Consider the following 6,729-nt stretch of genomic DNA (forward strand, 5'->3'; position numbering starts at 1 on the left):
TGGTTTCAGTACATGTGATATGTCAGTGGGAAAGCTTGATCGCAGAGGAGGATGGGTGCTACTGGCGTCTTTTCAATCACCGACACCGTAGACTAGAAGAGATCACCTTCCACAACTGTTTTCAATTTGGAGCGGCCGCTAACATTGGCGTCATGGCATTTAGCGGGTGTGGTGGTCTACAAGTGCCAGCAGTAAGATTCTGTACCTGCGCATAAGAAGGTTTTTGCAATTCTATGTAGAAATTCGTTGAGGTAAAATAAAAATCGACGTATCTCGACGAAGTGAATCATGACGAGTGGGCGAAGCGCTGCGGATCGTTCTTACCATAAATCACCCGTGACATTGCCCAACCGCGCATGTAAATGAGTGACAACGCGTGTGTACAATATATACAATGTTTTATTTGTCATAACTCATATGTCGTGTTGAGTTTTAGATTCCGTTTTTCCTTCATTATCACTGCTTTGTGATCCATGAAATGTAGAGCCAATGGTTCTTCGATGTGATCCAGCCTGAACTTTGCCACGACGAGGTCTATGCACGTTCCCCTGGTGCATATATATATATATATATATATATATATATATATATATATATATATATATATATATACAGGGTGTTTCAGCGAACACTTTCAAAATTTATTTAAGATTGCCTGTGGCAGATAGCCCAATTCTAGTTAATGAACTGGTCTACTCGACGAGGCGGACAACACTTGCACAAGAAATTGAAATGCATAATCAAATAATTAACAAAAAATACTAATTAAGTTTTTAACTAATTTCCTGATGGCTCATATTGCAATTTACAAATTGTAGCCGTGAAGTTTGCAAGACGGATCGACTTAGAAATAATTCTCAGGATGACAGCAGTTTGGAGATAATAATTCCCAAACTTTGCGGAGAAATGCATTGCCGTTCCAGTAAATTTTTTGCTTCAATGCGAAACGCGACGTTTTGTCAGGAACCTAACTGGAACGCCAATGCATTTTTCCGCAAAGTTCAGAAATTAATATCTCGAAACTGGTGTCATCCCGAGAATTCGTTCCAAGTGGATCCGCCTTGAGAACTCCACGGCTACAATTTGTACATTGCAGTATGGGCCATCAGGTAATTAGTTAAATCCTAATTAGTGAACTTCTGTTTGTACTGTGAAATAAGGAGCAGTGGGGATGTGGCTATGGGAGCGAGAACGACGACGAGAGATAAACCTTGTTTCGGTGCTCGATCGGCTGTGCTACCTCTCGCTGCTTTATCGTTCTAGTCGCGAACGCTGATTTCTCCAAGTGCTTCGTGACATTTGGTGGAGGTGCTGGAGCTGTTGCAAATCTGGATCTCCGAAACCGGACAATTCCTGTCACATCTCCCATGCCTGAGGAGACTGGTCCTACCGATCCACCCCCGGCACCGCCTCCGGTCGTCTGTCCTGGTGCGCCACGCCAACGGGATCCTCCCATCTTCAATGGCACTGACGATCACGACGTAGAGGACTGGCTGTCATCGTACGAGCGAGTGAGTACCCACAACAAATGGAATGACGCTGACAAGCTTGGTTACGTACCAGTCTACCTTTCTGGGGTCGCCCATCTTTGGTTCCGCAACCATGACGCTGACTTTTCTACCTGGACAGCATTCCGAACGAAACTTCAAGAAGTATTCGGTCGCCCTGCTGTGCGTAAACTTCGGGCTGAACAACAGCTTCGCTGTCGTGCCCAACAAAAGGGCGAAAACTTTACCTGCTACATTGAAGATGTAGTTGACATTTTCCGGCGTATAAACCGAGATATGACCGAAGAGGACAAAATCAAGAACATATTGAAAGGCATAGACGATGACGCCTTCCAAATGCTTTTGGAAAAGAATCCTCAGATGGTCAACGACCTCACAACGCTTTGCCAGAGATTCGTGACATGTTAATTACTCGAATGTGCATTTCAATTTCTTGCGCAAGTAATGCGCCCGCCTCTTCGAGTAGACCAGTTCATGAACTAGAATTGGGCTATCTGCCACAGGCAACCTTGAAGAATTTTTTGAAATTGTTCGCTGAAACACCCTGTATATACATTAGAGATGGGTCGCTCAGGAGCGAGCCTTATCTTCTGAGCGGCTCTTTTTAATGAGCGAGTCAGCCGTGGTTCAGTAAAAGTGAGCGGCGGTTCTTTTGGAGAAAGGGAGCCGGTGCTCTCGCGTTCAGTGAGCCGTGCCGATGCGTTCCGTTAGAGCCGGGTCTTCTGCTATGTGCGACTTCCGCACCATCTATTAGCGGTACGAGAAAGCAAGTGCCCTCCCGCCTTTCCTCGCAAGAGTCGCCTTCACCCCCTCGCCTTCGGCTGAAGAACGAAATAACAGCCGCTCACTTACTGAACCACGGCTCCCTCGCTCTTCAAAAGAGCGGCTCAAAATATCCGGCTCGCTCCTGAGCGCTCACTTACTGAACCACGGCTCCCTTTCTCTTCAAAAGAGCGGCTCCAAAGATCCGGCTTGCTCCAGAGCTCAAAAGATCCCGCTCGCTTCTGAGCGCCAGGCGCGAGCCAGATCTTTTGAGCCGCTCTTTTGAAGAGCGAGGGAGCCGTGGTTCAGTAAGTGAGCGGCTGTTCTCTCGGAGTGAGGAAGCCGGTTTTCTATCGTTTAATGAGCCGTGCCGAACCATTCGGTCAGAGCCGGGTCTTCTGCTGGGTTTCGAGGTTTCAATTTCTGACCGACGAATGGTGGCCGGTGTGGGCAGACTCGCGCTACTGGTGCTCGCTCGCAGTGTGTGGTGTGCGCAGCAGTCCTTTTGGTTTTTTTTTGTGCGTCCTATGGTGTGGCACCCGATGCCACCGCGGGGAGAAGTAAAGAAGCCTTAATTGGCAAAGGATCGTACCGTTCGTTGCCTGCTGCTGTTCGAACGATGTCGCACGACTCTCACCGATCGCCCATCGTGCGCTAGTCCAATAACACTTCGAAGATGGTCTTCCGTGTCTTTAAAGACAACAGGTGAACGTACAGTTTACGTCCGGGTCTTCATTTGTGCTAATTAGTGTAGTCATGGAAATGTCGCCCATGACATCCACTTCAGTGCATTTTCTAATCGTGTATCATTAGCACGTCATTAAAACGAGGCCAATGATCTGTTGTGTTATAATAACTTCATTTCTTCTTTTTTTTCTTTTTTTTTTTTTTTTTGTCCTGGCGCATGCTGGCATGATCGCCAGTATCGCGGGTGCGCTCAAGAGAAGAAAAAAAAACGAAAGGTACATGCGTCAGTTTTGTGGATCTTTCGTATGATTTTTGTATTGTACTTCAAGAAATGATTTCTACATTCATTTTGCATGGCGTTGAACTACGTATGTGAATAAATCAATAAAGTTGAAAGATAATGTACAATCATTTTGTGTTCTTCTTTTGACGAAAGTTGATATTAAAATAAAAAAGCAGGCAAGCTTCTGTAACGACGATGAAGTTACATATTTTTTTCTGAAAAACGTACGTCGCATTCTATTTTATCCCCAATATCAGAAAAATTTTCATTACAACTAAAAATTCACGCTTTGAATATATGTAAAAATATTCTCTAAACATAGCGAAAATATCAATAACACGGTTATTAAATTATGCACAAATCGTTTTTTCAAAGCCAGATAACTATCGAATATGCATAACACAGGTTACACTTTTAAGTGAACCGGTGAGCCGTTCAAATGAGCCGGTTCATTTCAGTGAGCTGAGCCGTTCCGAGCCGCTCACTGAAGTAAGCCGTTTTGCCCATCTCTAATATACATGCGTGGCAGGTGCGCGCCAACGTTGGCCGTGAGCACGGACAACGTGGACGGACGCACAAGCCTCGACCCTAAGGTGCTTCGCTCCTAAAAGCACACGCCGCTGCGCCAGAAGATTGCTAGCCAACGTGTGGTGACGTCATCGACAGTCGTTGTTCTTTTTTTTCTTTCTTTTTTTCATCATCAAGCAGCCTAAAAAAGAGCTTAAAAACAGCTCCACCGTGGCAAACAAACAACGGAAACGTATATTTGAATGAAGTGTTAAGTAACGAGCGACTACGTATAAAGAATATGTACAATAGGGATAAAAAAGGTCTTGTCTACCACTCATCCCATGTAAAGAAAAACATACCTTCACCTATGCCAATTAAAAAACTGTCGGCCCTTCCACTGGTGTGGAGATGGAAGACCAGCGAAGCTGTACTATGGTGGGAATTGTGTATTTCCAATTATGACTATTAAGATGTGATAGTGTGATTGGTTATTTGAACTATTAAAGAATGAGAAACACATATGGAGCGGTGGTTTTCGTTTAATTAGTGACCACAGGGACCATGGCCTTATGGTTTGGCACGTTCTTCATAAACACGTCACCAACGCCGCGCGCGTTCGGCGCGAACGCGGGCAAAACGCCGCCGCCGTCGACAACATTTTTTTTCTGCACGTTGTTTGTGTGACCGCACACAACTGCGGTCAAAACGCTGGCTACTTGACGAACGGCTGAACGCCTATGTTGACACTGTTAGAGGAGAGGTGGGCGAGAGCCCATGCAGAGAGAGTCGCCGACAGAGGCTGGCAGGGCTAGGCAGGGCTGCGCACATGCGCCACAGTGGGAGAGCGGGCACGCACACGAACAGTCTAGGGTGCCTCGATGCCCTCTTCACCCACCACTCCCCTTCCACTGGGAAGTCGCGTACGCCCTCCCCCGTGCGTTCGCTCCCCGTGAAAGCGCGCGTCCCTCGCTCTGGCGCGCTTTCACTCGCACATACAGCAAACGGCCAATGAGAGTTTTTTTTAACACGAAAGTGTTTTATTCCGGGGTCCACCAAGACTTCACTGACGTATTTCCGTCACGGAAATACGTCATAGAACATAATACAAAGAAAGAAACCAGAAGAAAAAGTTCCACAAACATGCAAAATTTGGGAATCGAACCCACGACCTCTCGGTCCGCGACGATAGTTCGCCGAGCGTTTAACCCATTGCGCCACAAACGCATTCGCAGAGAGCTACACAGACGCGCCTTATATATCTAACACTCCTCCGTGTACCCGCGCTCTTGCTCGGGGCGGTGCCGCCGCCTATGAGCAGAAAAGAGAAGTACTGCATTATGACACTAAAGCCCGGGATACATGGAGCGAACTTTCTCGACGAACTTCACGCGTCAAGTAACGACGCGGCGACACGACGCAGGATGTTTGCTGTGTTGCAATACATGCGGCGAACGCCGCCGCGCGTTGGCCGCCGTGTTGGCGGCGGTCCCGGCCGCCCGCTTCGAACTGAATTTGGCGTTGTCCTTGTAGAATTCACTTAGTTGGAAGCAAATGACTGCGTAAACGGCTTTCGCTTAGTCTCAGGCCGCTTCGACGACAGAGTATTATGGATAACCTTGAGTAGTTTTCGAGATCGCTTCTCGTTTCGAACGCGTCTAAGCCTAGCGAAAGAAATATCCGATGCCAACGCCATCTATCGGGGAAGTCGGGAGATAGGCATGACGACAGCATGTGGCCTCTGAGATCAGAAGATTTCTGTTGAAGGTTGTTGTAGAGAGCTTGCACTGCTTGTCTGTTTCCTCGCAGATCAGCGGATATGGGATGTACAAATACAACGCGATTCCTGAGAGATCATACTAGGAACTACTCAATCGGTGCAGAGACATGCAGACACGGCAACACCAACGCGATTGCAGACGACGCGAAAAGGCGCGCGCGCGCGAAACACCAGCATGCATTGCGACCGGAACTAGTGCCTCCTGATTGGCTGTCGTCCACCGCTGCGCGCTAGACGCTTCCGGCGGCGGCGTTCGCCCGACGAAAATGTTTGGACAGGCAGATCGGCTGCGGACGGCAAATTTCTTGACGCCGGCCGTCGGACGTTCGCCGCCCGACGAAGTTCTTCGCTCGGACGCCGGTTATTCGCTCCATGTATTCCGGCCTTAACGCGCACCGACAGTGAACGCTTCGGTGGTCTCAGTACTACGACGCCTCGATGCCAGCATTCGAAGGGACGCTGGCATCAAGAAGCACTACCAACGCCACCTAGGTGGCGTTCACCGTACTCAGCACAGCGGAGCGTGGCCTCCGCAATTAGCTCTGAAAATGTTTCTGAAGTTGATCGCGGAGGCTGCAATTACGACGCGCTGTACGCGCTGATTTGACTCGGTGACGATTCAGTTACGTGCTTTGTCTTGCGCGTTGTATTAGTGTGTCAGTTACGTGCTTCGTCTTTCGCGTTGTGCTAGCGTGTGCAGCGTAGTGCAGCTTCCATATGCACGACGGTTGCTCATGGTCATCGACGTTGGTAGTCGTGATGGAGGAGACGTGCCACCAGGCGTCAGCGTGGGTGCATCAACGCCTAAGGGCGCTTTAGCCACAAAACACCAATAGACATTATATATCAATGTGCAATAAACATTACACTACTTCTGTGAAGACACGTTTCACTTTCGTGTTCTATACCGATTCCTATATAAGAGGGATCAACCACATTTTTTTTCTATTGCCGGACGCGACGATCGAAAGGTGAGCCCTCAACAGTTTGGCTGTAAAAAAAGTTTTCGCAGTTTCACCTTAAAGGCGAAGCATCAATTGCGATAGCAAATTTGTAGAGAGCTATACGGAGTAATGATCGTAGCTTAATCAGCTGTATAAACTTGGACATGCAGCAGCACCGGCAACACGCAGAACTGTTGTCGACGCCGTCAGCGTTTTGCCCGCGTTCGCACAAATGCGTGGCGGTTTGTTGACTGTTGC

This window comes from Dermacentor silvarum, chromosome 5 (genome assembly GCF_013339745.2).
Source record: "Dermacentor silvarum isolate Dsil-2018 chromosome 5, BIME_Dsil_1.4, whole genome shotgun sequence".
Lineage (NCBI taxonomy): Eukaryota > Metazoa > Arthropoda > Arachnida > Ixodida > Ixodidae > Dermacentor > Dermacentor silvarum.